This window comes from Panthera leo, chromosome F3 (assembly GCF_018350215.1).
Source record: "Panthera leo isolate Ple1 chromosome F3, P.leo_Ple1_pat1.1, whole genome shotgun sequence".
In the NCBI taxonomy this organism is placed as follows: domain Eukaryota; kingdom Metazoa; phylum Chordata; class Mammalia; order Carnivora; family Felidae; genus Panthera; species Panthera leo.
This window is the reverse complement of record NC_056696.1, coordinates 19,828,794-19,856,484: the sequence shown is the minus strand read 5'-3', so window position 1 is coordinate 19,856,484 and position 27,691 is coordinate 19,828,794. Positions and strand designations below refer to the sequence as shown.

Below are 27,691 nucleotides of genomic sequence, written 5' to 3'. Positions count from 1 at the left end.
AGTTATGAGGCATGGTGCTGGGGGTATGATGGCCAACTAGTTAGGTGCAGTCCCTGCCCTCTAAGCACCTTATAGCAAAGTGGGCAAGACAGAAGTAAAGAGCAATTGTATTGCTGTACAATCCATGGGATATAACGGGAATATACATGGGTGCTGTGGGACCACAGGCGAGAGGTATATCTATCTCTGATGTGGAGGTCAGGGAAGGTTCTAGGAGGTAGTCAGTCTCAGACTCTGAACTGCTCTTGGTGGCCTCCCTTCCTCGCCCATTCTGGCACCAAATTCTCTATTGCTTTCTAAGTGAGCCCCCCTCCCATAAACAGGCAAGACTGTTACCATCATATACACTTACCTGAGACACATTAATGTATTATCTCTAAGGTTCCATGCATTTGTAAACCTTTTATCTCTAATTGTGGAATGAAAGATTATTTCTTGTTCAAAGGAATTTCAGGCTTCAGCAAATGGATATAATGGGTACTTTTTCCTGTATTTTAAAAAAATTGTGAGTGGGAGAGTATGCTTCATGGAAAGTGAGCACATTAAAGTATGATTATGAAGGATCCAATCAGACCAATTTTTTCTGCATAATGTAATACACCATCAAAATTAAAAGACAAATTCCAAACTGGAGGAAGTATCTACATGTAGTAGATGAATTCTCTCCTAAATGCATAAAAACCGTTTAAAAATCACTAAGGAAAAAGATAAACAAGCATGTAGAAATACGAACACAGGACTTGAAAAGACGATGTCATCCTGCTAATTTATAGTTTTTACTTGTACAATTCTTGCACATGAAGAAAGCTCAGAATTGTTATGGAAAATTTACAAGAAAGTTAATCTGACACATTGTAGTGATAGACGTATTATTGCGTTGCATGATAATTAGAGTTAATTTGCATAAAGGCTGTAATTAGTATTACTTTCAGCTAGCCAAAGTTTCAGTTCTTTTTCTCACTTTTAAAGTTTCTTCGTAACTATAATTATTGTCAAAGATGTCAGTTTTCCCTCAACACCCTTATGTTCTCTCTCTCTCTCTCTCTCTCTCTCTCTCTCACACACACACACACACACACACACACACACACACACACACACGTTTGCGCGCCCATATGAAGGGAAGGTGGTAAATGTCCCAGGTCAGGTTCCCATATCTCTGTTGGCTCTACCTCTTCCCATGACTGAAGCTTCCTTTGTGATCACCTAAGCTCTCCTACCTCTGGAGCTGATACTTATTGAACAATAGGAAGTTTCCATCTCTTTCCCTCTCACACTTCCAAGGTATCCTTTTGCTAAAGACCTCAAGGCAGAGAACTCTCTGCTTTGAGGAAGTGGGCAGTCTTTCTAGAGGGACAGGGACAGCAGTGAGGGGGGTGCACATTTGGTGAAGGGGCACAAACAGGTCAGTGAGGGTGACTCTGGGGAGGGGAGATGGAGAGACAGAAAGACTGGACTGTATAGGCCCAGGGTATAGGATTCTGGAAGACCAAGGAAGGGAAGGAGGCTCAGATCCTCTGGTTCCAGGACCAGGGGCTTTGATGCCAGAAACCAGTAATTATAGGATTTTCTTCCCTCGAAGCCACTGTACAAAAGAGCTTCTTAGGAAGCAACCCAGATAAGTGCACTGAGGACAGCTGAGTGAGGAAGAAAGCAGAGCAGTCACAGCTCTCTGACTCAGGCTGTCTCCTCTGACCCCCGTCCCTCATGTTCCTGAAGCAGTACTGGCTTTGGGTCCCCCAAGACTCAGTGTGGTTTTGTAGGAGCCCTAGGAAGCTCCCTTTCACGTCTGTGCACCCTGTACATTTCCTAGTTGATGTGAGAAATTCCTTTCATGGGACATAAAATCCTTAATTCTACAATTAAAGATAAGAGCCTTAAAATTACGTAGGAGAACTAATGCATTATTATGAAGGTGTTTTATCAAGTTGTAAAAGACTGGAGGTTATGGAATCCTCTTCTGTTTTTGACTGAAGCAATGAGAAGGCAGAAGGACCAGGAGATCAAGACTGGGCAGACGACACTGGAAACAACCACATCAGGGTGACTCTTACCCTGGAATCTTAATGAGTCATCAGGAGTCTTTAAGAAATGAAAATGCCGGAGGCCCAGTGTCCCTCTGGCTCATATTGTAGAAGTGATGTATCAAGCTCAAATCAGAGCAGCAGGAGAGGAGAGGTGGGGGTGACAGGGAGCAGACTATACTTAGTAAACAACTATTCCCCCCCCCCCCCCCCCCCCCACGATATCCTCGGATCCCTTTACTCTTTCCAGGGCATCTGAAAACTGAAGATCAGAAGCTTGCAAGGTTGTGAGGATCTGTTCTCGTGCTTCTTGGTGGTTCTTGCACAGTTGCTGGCTCCTGCATTTTTCTACTGAAGACAGCTGGGAGGGAGTGAACATAGAGGTCTTGGGTGGGGAACCAGCTGCTGGATAGTATGACCAAGATCAGTTTTTCTATGACTTACGTTATTATTCATGTATAGCCTCCTCTTTATCTTATGGCCCCCTCTTGATGTTTTATAGTCTGTCTTGTAATTACACAGGGGCTGGTGCACCCTTTGAGTATTGTGAGGATGTGCCTGTTCTGCTATTTTAGTTTATGCAATAGTTTGTACTAGGATTATTAAATAGAAATTATCAGACCCAAGAAATAGGAATTGGAAGGTTGAAAAGGTTAATGAGAGAGCCATAAAGAAGCTGGTGGACTGTTTACAAACATTGCTTCACACTGAGGCTATTTAGAAATTTGGAACCTCTATGAGTCCCTAGAGGGAAAGGGGATATTACATGTGCAGATATTTTATTTATTGTCTTCTCCCCAAACAGTAAGTAATAAACAGATGAAACCACAAGGTTATAGAATTATATTACCTTTTGGCTGTGACCAAGTAAAACTTTAATTTTCTAGCTAGAGATAACAGACAACTCCTATTACTCAGAGGCAGGGGAAGGGCTACTGTAAAATCTTCACATAAGGGGATTTGTTCTGGGCTTTAGTGGCTCCTAGTGAAAAATGCACAGAGGACTGGATGATCTAGGGGACAGTTTCATGGATTAGGGTAAGCTCCCTCCCAGAGACAAGCTAGTAAGGTTTATACAGTGATGCCTGAACATGAACTGAGTGTTCTAAATTCTAGTGGTTGACCATGGCTTATTTCCCCATTCCCAGCTCTTCATGCCCAGTCCCTAGCCTCACATTAAAAGTTCAAAAGGCTAGCAGACCATTGCTTGATTTCCTCCTGGCACTCCTGTCCTATAGGATCTGAGGTTAGCTGTTCCTGGCTATACAGGAAAGGACACCAGTGATAACTGCATGTTTATAAATCATGTTGGATTAAACCATTTTGCAGTAGTAAACAACTCTGATATCTCAGTGTTTTAACAGCAAGGGTTTATTTATTTATTTATTTTTGCTCCTGCAAAATCCATTGTGGTTTCCTGCAGCTATCCAGGAAGCTGTCCCCACCCACCCATCCGTCCATGGATCTGTCCATCCATCGATGCATCCACCCATCCATCCATCCATCCTTCTTCAGTAATTTTGGCCCTCCCATCGAGATACATAGCCCCCAAACTCTCGACCAAAGGGAAGGATGGAGGCTGGAGAATGTCACTGAGACTTTTTGCTGACTCATCCAGAATCACTTTTTATGTGGCTTCACAAACTAAATTTCATAATCTTACATGTGACCAAGAAGGAAAAGAACTGCATATTGGCAAGCATTACTGTAGTCTACCATGGCGTTCTTTGCACGTGCAGTAATTTTGAAAACTAATGATAGGGGCTATCTATATTATTATGTCTCTTTTTCAGAGCATGACGCTTGGATTGAGAAAAGCTAAGGACTTGTTAGAGAGCCACTGGGTCAGTCTTCAAGGTAGGTCAGCTTCACTGTCATACATAGGGTATTTGTTTGATTTTTGCGTCAGGTAAAGGAGTGGCTTATTTGTTTATATTTGTTTCTGTGTTCTTGTAAAATGTGTGTTCATTTGAATGGCCTTTCAAATGTGAATGTGTTCTTTCAACTGTGACTTACCATTTCTCAAACCTCCTTAATGATCTCTGACATGACTATAAGCTTAGTGAAGGGAGGAGGGAAACAATTGTTAGGTAAATGTAGTCACTTTATGGAATACAGGCAGAAGTTCCCCAGTAGTCTGGGCTATATCTTTCCCTTTTAATAATGTAGCCAATTGCCCAGCCCTATGTTTTGCCTCTGCTAATCATAGTTAGCCTTAGATAGGGTAATTAAAGAATGTCTCAGAGCCTCAGTTTTACCATCTATGAAATGAAGCCAAGGAGAGTTTCCCTGTATCAGTAAGGGATGTCCTGATGTTTAATTACTTCAGTAGGCAATCTGGAAAGAGACTCATGATTTCCTTGGAGGCTAGAGCTTTGCAGATATAAACTCTTATCATCCTTATTTTCCTTGTGACAGGTTTATAGCCTGTGGGACTCACTTGGTACCTGTCACTTACCTTCCTCTTGATCCCTTCCTATAGAGCTTTATCTGTTACTGCATCTCAGAATCAAAAGAGTGTATAAAATCGGGCTCATGGGGGATGGTTCTGGCAATGCATTGTTTTCTCCAGGACACCATAGGTACTGGGCTGCCTCAGCAGCAGAGTCACTTTAGGAAAGGCTAAAGTCTGGTCTACTTGTGGTCACATCCAGTCTACATGATTTGGTTAGTCCCTACTGTGTACTAAGTACACCCACTGTGTACCACTGTATCAAAAAATGTGAATACCTTCCCAGATGAGAGGACCTTATCTGACTTTTCTATCTTTCCTAGCTATTGGCTCCCTTGTCCAAACTTTGTAAAATAGCATCTTCTATCACTCTCATTTGGATCATTTTTCCCCTTAGCCTTTTGTACTATTTGCCATCTTGCATATTGGTTTATTATTTACTGTCCCCTTCCCCACTCCACCCAACAACATGGACAACTGGAATGTAAGTTTCATGAGACCAAGAACTGTTTTGTTTACTGTTCGTTTCTCAGGGCTCAGACAGTGCCAGGAACATAGGACACATTTGTTGAGTGACTGGTTGATAGGTACTCTTGAACACTGACTCTTCTGTGTATGTATCCGATAAACATGTGTCTCTGAATGGTGTGTGCAGTGGGGAGAGTGTATATAAAAAAGTGACACCAGGGGCACATGGGTGGCTCAGTCAGTTAAGCGTCTGACTCTTGGTGGCTCAGGTCATGATCTCCATGGTTCGTGGGTTTGAGCCCTGCATCACGCTCCACAGCTGGCAGCCCTGAGCCTGCTTGGGATTCTCGCTCTCTCCCTCTCTCTACCCCTCCCCCACTCATGCTGTCTCTGTCTCTTCTAAAAAATAAATAAACTTACAAAAAAAGTAACACCAATACCTTGCCTTAAGTAATAGTGTAGTTAGTGAACAAGGCTGCGTTGCAGGAGATGAAACTCTGTGGCTCTCCCAAGTGACTCTACTTGTCCTCATTGTGCTGTGCCTTCTAAACTCCCCTTGTGCAGTACTTGTCGGCAGACCGTTTTTCTTTATTCTCCTTCTTAAATTGAGACTCTCTGCTCTAGCAGTTAACAGCTGTGGTATTTTACCTCCAAGTTGTCTGGCACCCAGTAGAGTGGTGAAGTGATCCCCGGTTAGCTTATCGATATCCATTTGGTACCTTTGTCTTGTGGACTAGCTCCTTCTCAGCCTGCCCCAACGATTCTTTAACCCTGTAAGTCATTTTAATCTGAGGTGCTCTGCAGATGAAAGTTATGCTGCATATGCCATATAAATTAATATTATGATGCTGAGACCATTCCATTTGTCTAGGGATTTGCATCGATTTACTTTTTATGAGTAAAGTTTTATTCAACTCTTAACAGTGAAACATAAAACTGTTACAATTATAATGAAACCTATAAAAGCACAGAGGGTATTCTCTGGCAAAATTTCCCAGAAGGGTGTGATGATACCTCTGAAAACAGATTGAGGAAAGCTTTGATCTGTCATTTTCAAAGGTCCTCTTGGCATATTTTTGGTGATTGAGACCAGGGCCCCAAACCAGTATGGTTTATAACTTTGACTCACAACCTCTAAGTAACATCAAAATTTGAAACTCTGAGTGTTCACAGGGGCTTAAAGATGGTCCTCAAAAAAGGCAAACTTATTTCTACTACCTTTGCCAAATATGGAGCAGGTTGGGTGCAGCAGTCATGGTTGCTGTAGGAAACAGATGGCAGGATTACATTGGGATCATTTCAGGAGATTTTTATTAAAAGAATCATTTTTAAAGGTATGATGTAGAAAAACTACCAGCAACAGTGCAAGAACCCTGGAGCTAGCAGCAGTGGGCTCTGGTACCAGCCCTCAGTCTAAAAAGGAGTGTGTGTGTGGGGCGGGGGAGATATATGGTTCCTGGAACCCTAAGACATTAAGAGCTTCTGGGGAGCATCATTTGACTGTGGTTGAGATTGCTGGAACACAGACAGCCTTGTAACAGCCCTTCAGGAGGGAAACTGGGGAAGTTCCTCACTATTCTGGTCTGCCATTACTCCTGATTGACCAAACTCGACTGGAAGCCAGAGGACACATAGGTGAGAACTTGTGGGAAACAGAGTCATGTAGAGCATAATTAAGAGTGAATCTGCATGGGGACAGCAGGGGTGGAAAGGCTTCCCTTACAGGGAGGAAAAGGTCAGTGCCAGGATCTCAGTCATTGTAGCAGTGAAGATGATACTTCTGCAAGCTGCTATAAACCCTGGTGATGCAGAGGCCCACTGGGAGGTCTTCTTAGGCAAAAACCAGTTATATAATTTTTTGCTTCCTGCCTTGTTTTCTGACCGTGTCAGGGCAGGGCAGAAGGGAAGGAGAAAGAGAAACAAGAACCCTGGGACAGTTGGGCTCTACAGCTAAGGGTAAGGTTATTTTGATATTTCACTAGTCAATAATGTCACAAATGTCACCATTAAAGATTCTACCTTTTTACTTCTCTGTAGATGTTAGAATTCCAAAGCTTTATTTTGCAGCTTAGGGTTAAAGGGAAATGTTCTGGGATCATGGCAGGTCTTTGTAACGTTCCTGGTATGAGTCATCATTTGCTTGCGTCTGTCTTCATCAGCCTCTCATAAAAAGCTGTGGTCATCTTCCTAGGCACTCAGAGAGGATTTAGAGGGATGAGAATAGGCAGGAGTGGGTAGGGTTGGTGCTTCTTAGGGTCTCTGGTCTTGATGAAGAAAGTGGTCCAGAGACCAAACAAGTGTGTGAACCATGAACCAAAGCAAGAATTTTCAGCCTTTGTTTATTTGCTGCATGGAGCTGATTTTGCCTTGTATGCTTAACTGTTCTGCCTCATCTCTTCACTGTTTCTCTTAATGCTGACACAGGAACTGATGAATTCTTATTTATTTGTTTGTTATGAAACCTAATGAATGCTGTTTTTACCCCTCTGTTCGTGATACATTATCATTAATCCATGTAAGGTTATTCACTCATTCATTCACTCATTCATTCATTCATTTCCTTTTGCCCCATTTCCTTCTCTGTACCCATAGGCAACCATTCTAATTTTTTTAAATGTTTATTTCTGAGACAGAGAGAGACAGAGCATGAGTGGGGGAGGGGCAGAGAGTGAGGGAGACATAGAATCAGAAACAGGCTCCGGGCTCTGAGCTGTCAGCACAGAGCCCAACGCGGGGCTCGAACTCATGAACTGAAAGATCGTGACCTGAGCCGAAGTCGGACACTCAACCGACCGAGCCACCCAGGCACCTCAGTAGGCAACCATTCTAAAGTCTAATGTGCATTCTTTGGTTTGGATGTATTATCTTAAAATGTAAATTATTGTTTTGCATACATGTATTTTTCTTTTTTTAAAAAAATACTTATTTTTAAGAGAGAGAGTGTGTGTGTGTGTGTGTGTAAGCTGGGGAGAAACGGGGACAGAGGATCTGAAGTGGGCTCCCTGCTGACAGCAGAGAGCCTGATGCAAGGCTCCAACTCATAAACTGATGAACTGCGAGATCATGACCTGAGCTGAAGTCAGACCTTAACTGATTGAGCCACCCAGGTACCTCTTTATGGTTTTCTGATTACTACTAATTTTGAGCATATCTTCATATGTTTGGTAGCCATTTAGATTTCTTCTCTGTGAATTACATGTTCCTATACTTTACCCATTTGCAAACTGATGTTCCTGTATATATATTTTTAATGTTGACTTGTTACAAGTTCCTTGTATGTTCCAGGTAGATTTTTTTTGTTTGTTTGAGACATTGCAAATCTATTCTCCCAATCTGTTATCTCTTTATAAACTTTTTGATGCCCTTTGTTGAATAGAGAAGTGTTTAATTTTGATGCACACTCTTCTTTTTGGTCTTTATGACTTGTGCCCTTCTTCATACCTAGGCCACACAGATACTCTAATACAGCTTTCTTCCAGCTTTATATGAGATATTAAGTAGAGGTCTCATTTAATTTTTGTCCATGTAATGAGCTAACTTCCCCAATCTTGTTCACTAAACACCATTTTTCCTCTTTGATTTGTGGTGCCATCTTTATCAGGCATTAAGTTCTCATGCATACATGCTCGCTCTCTCTTAGCTCTTACTGTTCTCAGTGGGACAGTGCTTTTCCATTGTCCATATTTTGTCTTCAAGTCAATATCCTCTTAGTTTCATTGCTAGGACTTTATTACTATATTTAATATCTGATAGAATAACTCCCTGCTTCTATCTTTTAAGCTTCTTTTTTCTTTTTTTTTTAATATTTATGATTCTGTTTATTTATTTATTTTTTAATATATGAAATTTATTGTCAAATTGGTTTCCATACAACACCCAGTGCTCATCCCAAAAGATGCCCTCTTCAGTACCCATCACCTACCCTCCCCTCCCTCCCACCCCCCCATCAACCCTCAGTTTGTTCTCAGTTTTTAAGAGTCTCCTATGCTTTGGCTCTCTCCCACTCTAACCTCTTTTTTTTTTTTTTTCCCTTCCCCTCCCCCATGGGTTTCTGTTAAGTTTCTCAGGATCCACAATAAGAGTGAAAACATATGGTATCTGTCTTTCTCTGTATGGCTTATTTCACTTAGCATCACACTCTCCGGTTCCATCCACGTTGCTACAAAGAGCCATATTTCATTCTTTCTCATTGCCACGTAGTACTCCATTGTGTATATAAACCACAATTTCTTTATCCATTCATCAGTTAATGGACATTTAGGCTTTTTCCACAATTTAGCTATTGTTGAGAGTGCTGCTATAAACATTGGGGTCCAAGTGCCCCTATGCATCAGTACTCCTGTATCCCTTGGGTAAATTCCTAGCAGTGCTACTGCTGGGTCATAGGGTAGGTCTGTTTTTAATTTTTTGAGGAACCTCCACACTGTTTTCCAGAGCAGCTGCATCAGTTTGCATTCCCACCAACAGTGCAAGAGGGTTCCCGTTTCTCCACATCCTCTCCAGCCTCTATAGTCTCCTGATTTGTTCATTTTGGCCACTCTGACTGACGTGAGGTGATATCTGAGTGTGGTTTTGATTTGTATTTCCCTGATAAGGAGCGATGTTGAACATCTTTTCATGTGCCTGTTGGCCATCCAGATGTCTTCTTTAGAGAAGTGTCTATTCATGTCTTCTGCCCATTTCTTCACTGGGTTATTTGTTTTTTGGGTGTGGAGTTTGGTGAGCTCTTTATAGATTTTGGATACTAGCCCTTTGTCCGATATGTCATTTGCAAATATCTTTTCCCATTTCGTTGGTTGCCTTTTAGTTTGTTGATTGTTTCCTTTGCTGTGCAGAAACTTTTTATCTTCATGAGGTCCCAATAGTTCATTTTTGCTTTTAATTCCCTTGCCTTTGGGGATGTGTCAACTAAGAAATTGCTGCGGCTGAGGTCAGAGAGGTCTTTTCCTGCTTTCTCCTCTAGGGTTTTGATGGTTTCCTGTCTCACATTCAGGTCCTTTATCCATTTTGAGTTTATTTTTGTGAATGGTGTGAGAAAGTGGTCTAGTTTCAGTCTTCTGCATGTTGCTGTCCAGTTCTCCCAGCACCATTTGTTAAAGAGACTGTCTTTTTTCCATTGGATGTTCTTTCCTGCTTTGTCAGAGATTAGTTGGCCATACTTTTGTGGGTCTAGTTCTGGGGTTTCTATTCTATTCCATTGGTCTATGTGTCTGTTTTCATGCCAATACCATGCTGTCTTGATGATTATAGCTTTATAGTAGAGGCTAAAGTCTGGGATTGTGATGCCTCCTGCTTTGGTCTTCTTCTTCAGAATTACTTTGGCTATTCGGGGCCTTTTGTGGTTCCATGTGAATTTTAGGATTGCTTGTTCCAGCTTTAAGAAGAATGCTGGTGCAATTTTGATTGGGATTGCATTGAATGTGCAGACAGCTTTGGGTAGTATTGACATTTTAACAATATTTATTCTTCCAACCCATGAGCACGGAATGTTTTTCCATTTCTTTATATCTTCTTCAATTTCCTTCATAAGCTTTCTATAGTTTTCAGCATACAGATTTTGTACATCTTTGGTTAGATTTATTCCTAGGTATTTTATGCTTCTTGGTGCAATTGTGAATGGGATCAGTTTCTTTATTTGTCTTTCTGTTGCTTCATTATTAGTGTATAAGAATGCAACTGATTTCTGTACATTGATTTTGTATCCTGCAACTTTGCTGAATTCATGTATCAGTTCTAGCAGACTTTTGGTGGAGTCTATCGGATTTTCCATGTATAATATCATGTCATCTGCAAAAAGTGAAAGCTTGACTTCGTCTTTGCCAAGTTTGATGCCTTTGATTTCCTTTTGTTGTCTGATTGCTGATGCTAGCACTTCCAACACTATGTTAAACAACAGCAGTGAGAGTGGACATCGCTGTTGTATTCCTGATCTCAGGGAAAAAGCTCTCAGTTTTTCCCCATTGAGGATGATATTAGCTGTGGGCTTTTCATAAATGGCTTTTATGATGTTTAAGTATGTTCCTTCTATCTCGACTTTCTCGAGGGTTTTTATTAAGAAAGGATGCTGAATTTTGTCAAATGCTTTTTCTGCATCGATTGACAGGATCATATGGTTCTTATCTTTTCTTTTATTAATGTGATATATCACGTTGATTGATTTGCGAATATTGAACCAGCCCTGCGTCCCAGGAATGAATCCCACTTGATCATGGTGAATAATTCTTTTTATAAGCTGTTGAATTCGATTTGCTAGTATCTTATTGAGAATTTTTGCATCCATATTCATCAGGGATATTGGCCTGTAGTTCTCTTTTTTTACTGGGTCTCTGTCTGGTTTAGGAATCAGAGTAATACTGGCTTCATAGAATGAGTCTGGAAGTTTTCCTTCCCTTTCTATTTTTGGAATAGCTTGAGAAGGATAGGTATTATCTCTGCTTTAAATGTCTGGTAGAATTCCCTGGGGAAGCCATCTGGTCCTGGACTCTTATTTGTTGGGAGATTTTTGATAACTGATTCAATTTCTTTGCTGGTTATGCGTCTGTTCAAGCTTTCTATTTCCTCCTGTTTGAGTTTTGGAAGCATGTGGGTGTTTAGGAATTTGTCCATTTCTTCCAGGTTGTCCAGTTTGTTGGCATATAATTTTTCATAGTATTCCCTGATAATTGCTTGTATCTCTGAGGGATTGGTTGTAATAATTACATTTTCATTCATGATTTTATCTATTTGGGTCATCTCCTTTTTCTTTTTGAGAAGCCTGGCTAGAGGTTTATCAATTTTGTTTTTTTTTTTTTCAAAAAACCAACTCTTGGTTTTGTTGATCTGCTCTACAGTTTTTTTAGATTCTATATTGTTTATTTCTGCTCTGATCTTTATTATTTCTCTTCTTCTGCTAGGTTTGGGGTGTCTTTGCTGCTCTGCTTCTATTTCCTGTAGGTGTGCTATTAGATTTTGTATTTGGGATTTTTCTTGTTTCTTGAGATAGGCCTGGATTGCAATGTATTTTCCTCTCAGGACTGCCTTCGCTGCATCCCAAAGCGTTTGGCTTGTTGTATTTTCATTTTCGTTTGTTTCCATATATTTTAAAATTTCTTCTCTAATTGCCTGGTTGACCCACTCATTCGTTAGTAGGGTGTTCTTTAACCTCCATGCTTTTGGAGATTTTCCAGACTTTTTCCTGTGGTTGATTTTAAGCTTCATAGTATTGTGGTCCGAAAGTATGCATGGTATGATCTCAATTCTTCTATACTTATGAAGGGCTGTTTTGTGACCCAGTATGTGATCTATCTTGGAGAATGTTCCATGTGCACTCGAGAAGAAAGTATATTCTGTTGCTTTGGGATGCAGAGTTCTAAATATATCTGTCAAGTCCATCTGATCCAATGTATCATTCAGGGCCCTTGTTTCTTTATTGACCATGTGTCTAGATGATCTATCCATTGTTGTAAGTGGGGTATTAAAGTCCCCTGCAATTACCACATTCTTGTCAATAAGGTTGCTTATGTTTGTGATTAATTGTTTTATATATTTGGGGGCTCCTGTATTCGGCACATACACATTTATAATTGTTAGTTCTTCTTGATGGATAGACCCTGTAATTATTATATAATGCCTTTCTTCATCTCTTGTTACAGCCTTTAATTTAAAGTCTAGTTTGTCTGATATAAGTATGGCTACTCCAGCTTTCTTTTGATTTCCAGTAGCATGATAGATAATTCTCCATCCCCTCACTTTCAATCTGAAAGTGTCCTCAGGTCTAAAATGAGTCTCTTGTAGACAGCAAATAGATGGGTCTTGTTTTTTTTATCGATTCTGATACCCTATGTCTTTTGGTTGGCGCATTTAGTCTATTTACATTCAGTGTTATAGAAAGATACGGGTTTAGAGTCTTGTGATGTCTGTAGGTTTCATGCTTGTAGTGATGTCTGTAGTACTTTGTCTCACAGGATCCTCCTTAGGATCTCTTGTAGGGCTGGTTTAGTGGTGACGAATTCCTTCAGTTTTTGTTTGTTTGGGAAGACTTTTATCTCTCCTTCTATTCTAAATGACAGATTTGCTGGATAGAGGATTCTCGGCTACATATTTTTTCTGTTCATCACATTGAAGATTTCCTGCCATTCCTTTCTGGCCTGCCAAGTTTCAGTAGAGAGATCCATCACTACTCTTATCGGTCTCCCTTTATATGTTAGAGCATGTTTATCCCTAGCTGCTTTCAGAATTTTCTCTTTATCCTTGTATTTTTCCAGTTTCACTATGATATGTCATGCAGAAGATCGATTCAAGTTCCGTCTGAAAGGAGTTTTCTGTGCCTCTTGGATTCCAGTGCCTTTTTCCTTCCCCAGATCAGGGAAGTTCTCAGCTATGATTTGTTCAAGTACACCTTCAGCCCCTTTCTCTCTCTCTTCCTCCTCTGGAATACCAATTATGCGTAGGTTATTTCTCTTTAGTGCATCACTTAGTTCTCTAATTTTCCCCTCATACTCCTGGATTTTTTTTTATCTCTCTTTTTCTCAGCTTCTTCTTTTTCCATAATTTTATCTTCTAGTTCACCTATTCTCTCCTCTGCCTCTTCTGTCCGAGCCGTGATCGTCTCCATTTTATTTTGCAGCTCATTAATAGCATTTTTTAGCTCCTCCTGGCTGTTCCTTAGTCCCTTGATCTCTGTAGCAATAGATTCTCTGCTGTCCTTTATACTGTTTTCAAGTCCAGCGATTAATTTTATGACTATTATTCTAAATTCACTTTCTGTTATATTGTTTAAATAGTTTTTGATCAGTTCATTAGCTGTCGTTATTTCCTGGAGGTTTTTTTGAGGAGAATTCTTCCGTTTCGTCATTTTGGATAGTCCCTGGAGTGGTGCGGAACTGCGGGGCACTTCCCCTGTCCTGTCTTGAGTAACTTGTGTTGGTGGGCGGGGCTGCAGTCAGACCTGATGTCTGCCCCCAGCCCACCGCTGGGGCCATAGTTAGACTGGTGTGTGCCTTCTCTTCCCCTCTCCTAGGGGTGGGATTCACTGTGGGGTGGCGTGGCCCGTCTCGGCTACTTGCACCCTGCCAGGCTTGTGGTGCTGCTTCCGTGGGATCTGTCATATTAGCTTGGGTGGATGGGCAAGGTGCACAGGGGTGGGAGGGGCAGGCTCAGCTAGCTTGTCCTTCAGAGGTCTGCTTTGGGAGGGGCCCTGTGGCACCGGGAGGGAGGCAGACCTGCCGGAGGGATGGGTCTGCAGAAGCGTTAGGTGTTTGCACGATGTAAGCAAGTACCCTGATAGGAGCTGGTTCCTTTTGGGACTTTGGCTGGGGGATGGGTGAGGGAGATGGTGCTGGCGAGCACCTTTGTTCCCTGCCAAGCTGCGCTCTGTCCTCCGGGGCTCAACAACTCTCCCTCCCTTTGTCCTCCAGCCCTCCCGCTCTCCAAGCAGAGCTGTTAACTTATAACCTTCCAGATGTTAAGTCCCGCTCGCTGTCAGAACACACTCCGACTGGCCCCTCTGCTTTTGCAAGTCAGACTCAGGGGCTCGGCTTTGCTGGCGGGCTGCCCCTCTGCCCCGGCTCACTCCTGCCAGTCCATGTAGCACGCACCGCCTCTCCGCCCTTCCTACCCTCTTCTGTGGGGCTTTCATCTACACTTGGCTCCGGAGAATCCATTCTGCTTGTCCTCTGGTGGTTTTCTGGGTTATTTAGGCAGGTGTGGGTGGAATCTAAGTGAGCCACAGGACGGGGTGAGCCCAGCGTCCTCCTGTGCCGCCATCTTCTGCAAAAGGTCTAAGCTTATTTTTTCAAGGTTGACTTAAATATTTGTGGATCTTTAATTTTCCATGTAAGATTTCAAATGAGTTTATTGAGTTTCTCAAAATTCCAGCTGGTAATTTAAATGAGATTGCATTGAGTTTATAGATTAATTTGGGGGAGAACTGACATCTTTATGATATTAAAATCCTATTAACTTTTATAAATTGATCTTGTACCTTCCAGACTTGCTGAATTCTCTTTTTAATCAGTCTGTAAATAATGACAGTTATGTCTCTTTCTTGAAATGCCTTATTTCCGTCTTACGTCTTTTTTTTTTCTTTCTTTATAGTGTTGGCTAGGACTTCTAATACTATGTTAAAAAATGTTAGTGCTAATGATGACTTTCTTTTCTTGCTGTCAATTTTATAGGGAAAACGCCCAAAATTATTCATTAATTATAATGTTGCTATAGGTTCTTGTGATATGACCTTTAAAAAGTTAAGGAAGTTGTCTGGATTTCTGATTAATTGAGAGAATCATATTTTTATTTTTAAGTCTGTTACTATTATAAATTACATTTATAGATTTCTCTGATTTTTTTAAACTACTCTTTCAATACTGGAATGACTAATAATCATTTTTTGTTTTTTCTTGTGCAAAATTAAAAATAAAAAGTACAGAGAATAATATAACCATCTCATATACCTACCACCTAGGTTCAATAATTATCAACTATGGTCCATCTGCTTCAACTATTGTCCTTTCTTCACACCCCCCAGACTGGATCATTTGAAGCAAATTCCAGACATTCTCCATTTCATAAAAAAATGCTTCAGTATGCACCTTTCAAAGGAAAGATCTTTAAAACCACATAATTACTAGATCATTAAGATGCGTTTATGTTTAACCATTTAGCAAGAGTTTTATTTAGATTTTTCATCTACATTTAACGTGATTAATTTCTTACATTATCTTTATTTGATTTTAAAGAAAATATTGGTTATTGTTGCCTCATTAAATTAGCTGGGTTTTTTTTTTTTGCTTTTTCTTTTCTCTTGAAAAATTCTTACAACTTAGAAAATAGCCAATCTTGGGGCGCCTGGGTGGCGCAGTCGGTTAAGCGTCCGACTTCAGCCAGGTCACGATCTCGCGGTCCGTGAGTTCGAGCCCCGCGTCAGGCTCTGGGCTGACGGCTCGGAGCCTGGAGCCTGTTTCCGATTCTGTGTCTCCCTCTCTCTCTCTGCCCCTCCCCCGTTCATGCTCTGTCTCTCTCTGTCCCAAAAATAAATAAAAAACGTTGAAAAAAAAAAAAATTAAAAAAAAAAAAAAAAGAAAATAGCCAATCTTGAGAATTTTGGCAGTTCACTATAATCCGAACATGGGGATTATAAATTTTTTGGAAGAAGAGGTCTTTAACTTAAATATTGCCTTTTAAATATATACTTATCTGCCCATTCAGGTCTTCTATTTCACCTTGCACTAATTTTGGCACTTGACATTTTCTATTTCTTCTGTGTCTCAAAGTTATTAATATGTGTCGTTTACAGTATTATTATTTAGGTCTTTGTTGTATTTATAGTTATTTGCTGTCTTTTCCCTGTATTTTATTTACTGGTCTATTTCCAATATTCTTTGATCAGTTTTACCAGAGTTTACTTTCTACTGCTTTGATTTGTTCAAAGAGCCAACTTGAACATCGAGACTATTCAGCTGTGTTTCCTTTGCCTATGTCATGCAGCACTTCTGCTTTTTTTTCTTATTTGAGTATATTCTGCAAGAGTGGTTTTAGTGGGGATTTTTGTATGTCAACCTCCTGAAGTCTTAAAAAGTTGAAAATATTTTTATGCCCTCATACGTGAATTATAATAACATTCTAGTTTTGAAATTATATTTTCCTTCAGTGCTTGAAAATTATACTCCATTACATTCAAAAAAATTCCATTATCATCTTGTTTTCATTGTTCTTGAAAATTCTAGTGTTAACCTGACTCTTTACTTCACAGGGAACCTTTTACCCTTCCATTTTGGAAGCTTTAAATATTTTTCTGTGCTTTAACATTTTAAGATGTTATTATAATGCAAATAGGTGTGGGTTTTTCCTTATCTGTCCTATTGGGTCCTCTAAGAACCTTTTCATTCTGAAGGGTGTTACCATTTATTAATCCTGGAATATTTATCTACATTATTTCTTCAAATATTTTGCTTTTTCCATTTCTCCACCCCATTCCCTCAGGGTTCCTATTATCTGGATACTTCTACTTGTGTGTTCCGTAGTCCTAGCTTTAAGATTTTTCTCTAATTATATTTTCTGTCTATTCTTTCCTGTTGCTTTTATGAAGAATTTCTCATTCTGATCCAATTCACTAATTCTTTCTCTAGCTCTATTCCACCTGTTATGTATTACAACTACATATTTTTTTTTGTATCTAGTATTTCACTTTCTTTGTAAAATATCTTATTCTTCACTAATATCATCCCACATCTCCTTAAGCCTAGTTATCTTACTAATGTTGTATTCTTCCATTTGTTGAAATGTTTCTGCTTCAGATAGCGTATGATGTTCTGTTTTTGTCTCTCTTTACTAGACTCTAGTTTTTTGGGTTTATAAACTCATGTTCTGCTGTGGATATCAGCTAATCTACCTGGTAATATTTGTTGGACAAGGCCAACTATCAATATTAGTCTCTATTTAGACACATTTTAAACAATGGGATGTGTTGAGCCCTAGGCCGTAGCACAACGGGCACCATTAAAGCACTTTGTATCATTATCTTTATTGCCTGTCCCCTGGGCAACTTCCTTGGGTGGGGTTCTCCTTTAAATCAAATTATTAGGGAGAAGCAGTCCTGGGATGAGTCACTCTCCACAGAGTGTAATTCTTGCAGGCAAGGGAGTTTGGGGGAGGAGTTGGTGGGGGTCAGGATACTGAAAGGCTAAGGCTGCTGCTCATAATTGTGCAGGTGGCTCCCATTCATGGGAGGGGGGAATGGACGCTGCCACCCACCTCCAGTCTCAAGCTGTGTACCCTGGTGTGAGGCCGTGCCTGTCTGGAGGCAGGGGTGCCTTTTCCTAACACACACACAGCATTACATGTTCCGGCAGTGGCTTTCCAGGAGGGCCTGGTCAGCTGCTCCGCTTTCGGCATCTCCTCACGCCAGCATGTGTCGCCACTGCTTATTTCGCTGCCAACGATTGTGTGGAATGTAAAAGGACTTTTGGGGGGTGGAGGCTGGTGATAATTTTCTCAAAACAGTGAGGGAGAAAGTCAAGAGCTACCGTGAAAAGCTTTTTTCCAGTCTTCTTTCTCACTGTTACCTCTCATAGCCTTTTATCTCAGGATGCAGTGCACTCCCCACGTACCAGTTCAAAACAGCTTCCAGCCTCCCATGAGATTCACATGCTCTTTTATTAGCTCCAAAGAGTCACATGTTCCTCCTGCTTATTCATATACTCCAGGTGGAATTTGAAGGAGTCAGCAAGTACTCGGTCATCATCCTCATAAGATCCAGAAGCCTGTCTATCTTTAAAAATATTACTTACTGTGACTTTTGTTTTGACAAAAATATTTTTGAGGGGCTATTTCTTGAAGACCTTTGAGGCAAGTAAAAAAAAAAAACAAACCTCAGATGTGCCCAAATGAGGGTCGGTTTGTGTATTAACAAGGGTTCTCCAGAGAACCAGAACCCAAAATAAACAAATAAATAAAGGAAGAGATTTATCATGAGGAACTGACTCATGTGATTATGGAGGCTAGGAAGTCCCACCATGTGCTGTCTGTAAGCTGGACACTCAAGAGAGCTGGTGGTGGTATAATTCCGGTCTGAGCCTGATAGCCTGAGAACTGGGGGAGCCAGTGTTGTAAACCCCAGTGCAGGGGCATGAGAAGGCTAGTGTCTTAGCTGAAGCAGGCAAGCAGGAAGCAAAGGGGTGAATTCCTCCTCCCTCCAAGGTTTGTTCTGTTCAGGCCCTCAATAGATTGGCTGGTGTGCACCCACACTGGGGAGGGCAGTCTGCTTTACTGAGTCCACCGATTCAAATGCTAATCTCATCTGGAAAAACCCTCACAAACACACCCAGAAATAAATTAATCTTGGCCCAGTCAAGTTGACACCTAAAATTAACCATCATAATTGGGAATCATGGTGTTAGAGGCGAAATTGGGTAAAGAAAAATGAACACTAACTGCCCAGATGACAAAACTCAGAAGACCATGACTCCATCCCCACTAAATCAGTTATGCTCTCTGTCGTCAAGTTTCCTTGTCTCTGAATTGAGAGTGAGAATACATGCCCTGTTTCTCTTACATGGTTGTTGTGCTGCTCAGTAGGATGATATCTGTGGAAGGCGCTCTGTTCACCACTACACACAGGAAGAGAGAAAGCAGCAATATTTAACAGGAACCAAAGAGCATTTGAAATGATATTAACTCTCAGGAGACAGGATGTTCTTTGGCTGGGAAGGCGGTAATCCCTCCCCTCAGCGACCTCAGTGAATTTCAGACAGATCTTCAAAGCAGATCAGGTCTCTGCAGCACAGAGTGGTGAAAATACTCCAAATTCTCTGACCTCCCTAAGCTGGAGAAGATTGGCATCAAGGACAAAAGCTTTCAATTGCATTGAACATGGCCTGGACAGGTTCCAACTGGGTAATTACTTTAAGTTTACTTACAATTTCCCCTTCAGTGTTGAAGGGATACAGCTTCCCTCACTTCCTGGACTTGTGGGCTGTTGTGTGTTGCAAGGCATATGTTCAACAGCTGCCCCAGTCACCCACCTCGGCCGACACCACATTTTAGTAATGAAGTCGGGGCTCAAATCGGGAAAAGACAATTTTTTTTTTATTAGTGTGCAGGACAAATGTGGCGCCTCTCTGAACAGAAAGGAGAGTGTTTACCATGTTTTTTTCTTAAATCAGAAGCAGGATGAAACAGAGCAGGATTTTGAGAGCCAGCTTTGAGATGTGCTGTGGCACGAGTCAAATTAAAATCTATTAATTTCGTCATGATCAATAACCACATCAGTTACTCTTTGATTATGAAAAATACATCTCTTGAAAAGTATGGTGGAAAACAAAATTTAATCTAAGGAATTGTGTCCTCTGAACATTTTATGTTGTAAAACTGAGGATGTTTGTAGGCAGAAAAATACCTCCACTCTGAAGGGGTGAAGGTAGGGTCTGTGGCAATGAGGAATTTTACAGGACTGCAGATCAGAAGTTTATTTTGAGTAGTCTCAAATATGTTACCCCTCTGCTCCTCTCCCACTCCTCATTTTCCCCATTGTCTAGTTAACGTAGTGATTTTGATGCGGGCGCTTAACTTCTGAGCACATTCTTTCATCCGCAAACTGGAGATAATGCTGGTGCCTGTCTTGTAGGGCTCTTGTGAAGAGTAAAGGAGGTTAATACTCCTGGCACATGAAAGAGCTCAATAAATGTTAGTAATTATTGCCACTGTTGTTATTATTCATCTCTCAGGTCTTAAATACCACTTTCTTTGTTACCACTAACTTCTCCTTTTTCAAGACCAGGTTAGGTGAATGGCTTTATGCTTCCACGGAACACCCTATATTCCCTATAAAAAGAAATAACAGTTTCTTGAGTCTATGCCAGGTTTTCTGCACTATTTGAATTGTTTTCCATGTATATGATACTCTCACATTTTACATATAAAGGAACTTAGGTACTCAGAATTCATATAACTTGTGAGGGGTGGAATTTAAATACATTTATTTTTACTTCAAAACTCACATTCTTAACTATGACACTTATCACGTTTTGTGGTAATTATTTATATTACTTTCTTTTCTTTGCTAGACAGTAAACTCTGTGTATCCACCAGACTCTCATCCTTTCCAAAGCCCCCACTAACTTACGTAGTTTCTCTCTCTCTAAAACCCACTCATGCCCACACCTTTCTTACCTTTTGACTCCTCGGTTTCACCTCAATGGTAATTTCTTTCTCTGTGTTCTGGACTTCTAGTGTAATCTCTGTTTCAAGGTCAGTTACATCAATATTGCCCTTGCTAACAACTAGATATGTTCTCATCCTTCTGACCGTCTACCACTGTGTGTATCAATTTGCAGTTTTGATTGCAAGTGATTGAAACTGTCTGTTACAATTTTACCCAGAAAGGGCGTAGATTGGAAAGATATGAGGGGCTCAGAGAATTGATGAGATCAGGCATAGACTTAGAAAATTAGAAGGAATCAAGGATCCTCTTATTGTCCACTGCAGTGTCCGCCAGTCCCCACCTCCTTGTCTTATGTGTTCAGGATTCAAAGTCGTAGAGTCTGATTGGATGAGCGAAGAGACCAGTGCCTTTTTTCTAGGATGGCAAAATATAGGAAGAACTGGGATCTGGGTTCTTTCAGCTTGTGTGATGGAAGATGGTACTTGGAGGCACTGTGCCTTCATATACAAACCCATGCCCAACATCATAGAGAAACAGGTGGAAGGATATTTCCTCATAAGGTAAGAGGAGGGATGCTTGGCAGCAAAAAAAACTACATCTGTCCACTGCACATTTTAGTTGTTACCTGTGGTCACTCTCACCAAACTGTCCTCTGTCAATTCTAATTTCCTAAGATCGGAAAGGCTCTCAGATTTCAGCCCAGCTTTACTTATATAGCATGTGACCTCACTTTAGAAGCTTCCTTGTGCTGATTCCTTTGTGTCTTTTTGGTTCCTATACTGTATGCCCCTATGGAGGTCTACTTGTTTCCTCAGGCTGAACACAGGCCTTAAAAATTGGGAGCACAGAATTCCCTGTGGGCAGTCATAATTATCCCATCTTATTTACATTTCTCTTTTCAGAAATACCTTAGTGTCTACTTATGTCAGACCAGTATTCTTTATTTCTGTGTGCTGTTATGATGATTATTTCCACTTCCCTGACTTTGTGGTTCTAGACCTAGTTCATGAGTCTTGTGTAGTAGCTTCTCTCTGGCCAACCAAGTCTTGGATTCTGTCTCCAGAATCTTTCTGCACCATGTCCTGGGCCTATACATTGTCACTGCTGGCTCAGTCCTTTTGGAGTTCCCAAACTCATGTTGATGGTGGCAGGAGAAACTAATTTAATGTGACCCTTGTAACTAGTTAGAGGCCCAAGATTAGTCATACTTTTTAGTCCTGGTCACTTCTCTGTCCCAAATTCTTTAATACATGGACTACCCTACCTCTTTTCTCAAGAACTAACCTTCAGAATGCAATCTCGATTCTAGTGTAAAGCTTTTAACTTGCCCCTTTGTGCCAGTTCTGTTTGGTAATACCTCAGTGGTTTAGCCCTTTCCAGGACTGTGAACTTGTCTTGTGTTAGATCCTGACATTGACCTTGAGCCCTGCTGGCTGTGACACATTTCTCTGTGCCACCACCTGCTTGTTTGTTGATGCCAAAGGCCAAACATACCTTTAATATGTTCTAGGAAGAAAATGGCTGCAATTGTGGATGGGTTGATAAAAATATAGCCAAATAGCCTGGGGTGTTGTGAAATAATAAGAGTTCTCTGAACTTCACTAGTTAGAACTCTGATACCTGTCTCTGTTTCTGTGTTTGCTTCAAAGCTCCTGTTTCAGTCATCACTATTCAGCTTGGTCTTTACCTTTTTGATTAGATGCTGAGTATTTTTCTCCTATACTGTGGGATCTGATGCAACACTCCTCTGGGTTTTATTTTCCTTCTTTTCCCCCCTACTCTACCATAGGAGGTATTTGAAAATGATTTTGTCTTCCCTATCAGAATTCTTTAGCCTGTCTGGGAGAAACCAGCCCAATCACAGGGGAAGGTTTTATGTCATGTGTCCTTTATGTATCTGCACTGTTTTGTTGACTATAGGGCAATCTGACATAGACCGTGTTCCAAGAGAGGACACTTCTTCCTATTAGTTCTTCCAGACCTTCTCCACTCTCCTTAAGTTTCCCACAGTCCTCTTTTCCTCCCAGCAAAGTATTGCTTTGTGCTTTTCTGAGACGATGGAAGCCATCTGGCAGTTTCTTCTTCTCCACCTGCTCCCTCAAAGTCTCTGCCTTTATTCTCCTCCTATCTTGACGAAGGAGGAGTCACTCTTTGCTAAGCTCACTCCTGGCTCCACTAGGTAGTGCTAGTTTCTGTCACCTCTTTCAGAATGATGTTCTATCAGGTGCTGCTTTTCCTGGGCATTTTCAATCTCTCTTCCTCCCTGTAGGATCATTCCCATCTGCCTTTAAGCTGGCTTGATCTATTGCCTCCAAAAGAATTGTGCTCTGTTCTCTCCTTGCCAAAAACTTCTTGAATATGTGGTCTCCACCCACATACTGGGCTTCCTCACCACTATTTCACTCCAAATGCCCTGAAATCTGGCTTCTATTGTCACCAAATTCTGAAGTTTCTCTCAGGGTTCATTGCTAACCTCCTAACTGCCAAACATAAAGGCTTATTCTCAGATTTTATATCTTTTGTTCTATCACCAACACTTGGTACTCTTAAAAGTTGATCTTACCTTTCCTAATTGAAATTATTTTTTTTTTCTATATGACCACCTTATTTTTTTTGAATATTTGATTGCTGTTTAAAGTGTCCTCTATTTTCTTTTATCTCCCTTCTTGCCAAATAGATGTTATATTCCTTAAGGCTGGGAGCTGTGTGTTATAGATATACATTGTTGTTCAAAGAGCATCTAGCATCATGCTGTGTACCAAATAGGTGTCTGATAAAAATTTCCAAAACAAAGAAAAGCACTATTCAGAGTGAATTATTCATTCACTCATTTATTTATTTATGAACAAATACTTAGTATGTCCAGTGAGGAGTGTATACATGTAATACACAGTTGTAATACAGAGCGGTAAGTGCTCTGATGGGGAAGGATTTAGCCGGAGGGGTGAGAGTCAGGGAAGGTTTCCCAGAAGAATTAACATGTAAGAGTTAAGAAGGAAAAATGAGGGAAGAGGTAGCAAGTGTTCCTAAAAAAGAACAGTGTGTTCAGAGGCTAGTGCACATGAGACTTTGAAGGTACTTACTGAAGGGAAATGAGAGCCATGGAGTATAGTGAGCAAGGGAGATGAAGCAAACAGGTAGGTGAGTTGTGTCTAAATCAAAACAGGCATTTTACCCCCTTCCCCATTTTTAGATATTTGACTACTGTTTACTATTTAATCTTCACAGCTTTTTGAGGGCAGGTGGCACCTGTTTTACAATGGAGAAGCTGAGTTTTGTGGAACTAAAACTCAGTAAGTCAGTAGAAAGTCTGAAAATTTCAATTCTTGATGCAGCTTCTTTTTTTAACCTAAGTAACGAGAATAAGCTGGGTAAGATATGAAATCATAATTAAAGAAAATCCATCAGAGAGCTGAAGATGCAAAGAAGCCTGTGTGAGTTATATTTGAGAAGAAAGGAGACATATGGTTGTGTTCCTCACTGGGAGAACAGTAGGAAAGAGAAGATCCCACCATAGACAGGGGTAAAGAGAAACCAAGTCGACTATGGATTTTAATGACCACGTGGGGACTAGTGTGGGTACTCAGTCATGGAATGTGTCAGTATCCACCTGCCAACTTCATCTTTCTTTATTAAGCGCACAGGGAAAGAATTTCAAAGGTGGGAACTGGGCAAGAGAGCTGACAGAAATTCCCTTGAGAAACATGGGGTCTTTCCTAAGAGAAAGGCAAGGACCTTCTCCAAGTGCAATGAAGTGGCCTGATGAATGCTAGAGGAGAGCATCTGAACTGAACAAATCCTCCACCTAGATGTATGGGGTTTTCCTGACTACAAAGTAATAGCCCCCTGAAGGCTGGCGTAAGTATAGGAGAATTTATAGCCCACTGAAGGCTGGCATAAGTCTCACTGAATCTCTCACTGGATATTCCCCCAAATGCACTGAAGATGCTCCCTGAAGGCTGAGGGAAGAGCAGCACAGGTGGAACAAAATCCCTTCTAGACACTTCAGGTCTTTGCCATTGCTGTAGCCCTCTAAAAACTAGAGACAACATCAGAGTTCAGAGTGATCTCCTGAAGTACATAAAGTTAGAAGTGGGGCTAGAAAGAAAAGGTAACTCCCCAGTGACCCAAACACTGGTGGTCAGGCTGCAGAGCAGAGATAGCTCATGGTTCTGAAAGTCGGTGACTGGGATTCAAAGCATTAAAAAAAATCTCCAGAGTCTCCCTGGTGTTCATATCCCAAGTTGTGCTAAAGGAGATGTTGTAATCCTGCTCTCAAAATATTTAAATCCACTTGTAAACTAATCTAAGTAAAATTGCAACAAAGCCCAGTTTGAAACATTAGATTGAAACAGACCCTTACAGTAGTGGGCTGACAGGAGAAAGGATGCATCATTTTCTGGGACCAAATTTTTTTTTAACACATTTTGTTTTCAACACACAGTGTCTGGCATGGTAAAAAATTATGGTCAATGGAAGAAGCAAGAACATATGACACATAATCAAGAGAAAAAGAATCAATAGAAACAGACCCTTAGATGAACAGAATGTTGAAATTATCAAAGAACATTAAAATAGTCAATAGACCTAGTAAAACAAAGGTGAACAACATGCAGAAATGGGGGAATTTCAAGGAGGAATAGAATCTGTAAAAAAGGACCAAGTGGATATGCTAGAAATAAAAATTAAAAAAATAAAAGAAATGAAGAGTTAATTCAGTCAGCATTTCAGTTATCTATTGCTGCATGACAGAGTGCCACAAGCAGGGTCTTTAAAGGATAACAACTTGAATTTTTCTTACTCTGCTGTCTGGGTTGAGCTTAGTTGGGCAGTTCTGCTCCGTGTGGTATCTGCTGGGCCTCAGATTGCCATATTGGTTTCTTCACTCATATATTTGGTTCTCAGAATTGCAGTTCTTTCACCAGTATAGTTTTTCAGAAGAGTTGGAAGCTGACTGGTCTTTCTCTCATTCTTTTAGGCCTCTCCAAGTTGCTAACTTTGGCTTCCTCACAGAATGATGGCCCTAGGGTAATTGGGTTTTTCATATACTGTGCCTAGTTTCCAAGAAAGAAGATGTAGAAGTTATAAGTTCTCTTAAGGTCTGGATTGGTAAATCCTATAACATAATTTCTGATGCATTCTCCTGTTCAGAGCAAGTCTCATGTTTGACCGAGATGTCACCACTTAGAATGTGGAATAGCATGTGTGTACAGGAGAGGAAGAATTGATGGTAGCTATTCTGGAGACCATCTATCCCATTCTTTCCTGTGGCCACAATAATTCACTTCCCTCCAATGTGAAAACTATACCACAACCTCCCTTCCAAGGCCACAAAAGTCCCTCCCAGTTATGGCATCAGGCTCAACTCCAGCATCTCATGATCTCTATCAAGTCCAGATGTGGATAGGGCTTCTCAAATGCACTTCTTTTCAATCTGGAGGAAAAATTACTGCTCCCTCCTCCCCCATCCAACATAAACAGTAAGACAGTGATACAGTAACTGTACTAATCACTCCTATTTAAAAAGGGAGAAATGGAAGGCATATAGCTGTCAGTGGCCCACAGCAATTATAAAATCCAGTTGGGCTTATATCCATAGTACCCCCTGCTCTGGAGACCATGGGACATTTCATGATAAAGGTACAGTTCTGCTTTTTGAGACTGGTTCTCTGCAGCTTTTGCCTCTGTCCTCTGGGATCTGGACTATGATCTCTGAGGTATCCTTAGGAAGTGGTCTAATTTTTCAAGTGAATAACTTTCTTAGCCTTCTTTAAATGTCTGTTCAAGTCTCCTTTCTTTCTGTGCATTTTAGTCCAAACGTGTGTTGCTTTTTAGTAAAATTATCTTTAAAACTTTATAAATATTCTATGAATCTTATTGGGGGTTCACTTCTACTTTAGAAAGGCACCTATAAATCTCTTTGAGATAGACCTCTTTCCAGTTTGAGCTGCAAGTTAGGGTGCTTTAGTACAATGCCCAAAAGATCCTTAGAAGGTTTTTTTGTTTAGTTGATGGTGTTTGAGACAATGCCACAAATCCTTCTGAACTCTTAACAAGAAGTCTTGTAGCCGCTCTTAATTTGATCTTTACCTTGAGGCCAGTTGTACTGGCAGTGCCCTGCATTTGGTCTTTGTGCTGAATTTATTCTTACTTAAAGAACTTTTGCCAGCTGAAGAAGCTGGGAGTTAAAAGAGCACCAGTAGGGTAAAGATCTCTGTTCATTGAAATGACTCAGAAGCAACAATAACCCGGCATCTATGAGCACCCCTAGTACCTAGTTTGTGTTCTCTAAATACTATTTTTAATTCAAAGAACCCAGGAGTCCTTGGAGAAATGGCTGACTCTAAGTTTAGAGCGATAAATATACAAGATTATTTTGAGCATCATGTTATGCCAGAAAACTGGCAAGCAATCAAAGACTTATGGGTCACATCAATGAGAATGTGGAGAAATTGGAACCCTTGTACATTGCTGGTGGTAAAATGGTTCAACTGCTGTGAAAAATAGTTTGGCTTAAAAAGTTAAACAGTTGTTCAAAAAAGTTAAACATAGAATTAACTTAGCAATTCCACTCCTAGGTATATATCCAAACACAGTGGCTTAAACAGATGCAGATATGCTATTGTTTATTGCAACATTATTTACAACAGCCAAAGGGTGGAAACAATTCCAAGTGTCCATTGATAGATGATAAACAAAATGTAGTCCGTACAATGAAATATCATTAAACCATAAAAATGAGGGAACATAGATGGATACATGATGGAAATAGATGAATCTTGGAAAAGTTGTTCAGTGAACTAAACAGACACAGAAGGACAAATATTGTATGATTCATTTATAAGAAGTATCTGGAATTGTCAAACTCCTAGAGACATAGATTATTGGTTATTAGAGGCTGGGGGTGTGGATGAAGAATTATTATTTACTGGGTACAGAGTTTCTGTTTGGAGTAATGGAAAAGTTGGAAATAGCGGTGATTATTGTGCAACATTGCAAATGTAATTAATGCTACTGTACATTTAAAAATGGTAAAAGTGGCAAATTTTGGTCATGTATATTATACTACAATAAAAATATTTTTAAAAAGCTAATAGTCGTGTCAAAAGA

At 40.5% G+C, this 27,691-nt stretch overlaps 1 protein-coding gene across 1 annotated transcript in view; it reads left to right on the top strand.

Annotated features, from left to right (window-relative positions):
- LOC122211995 overlaps positions 1-27,691 on the top strand; it is a 500,798-nt gene that overhangs the window by 101,103 nt on the left and 372,004 nt on the right. Inside the window, exon 5 of the mRNA XM_042925590.1 lies at positions 3,818-3,881. The gene's annotated coding sequence lies outside the window, so the exon portion shown is untranslated. The remainder of the gene's footprint in view (positions 1-3,817; positions 3,882-27,691) is intronic.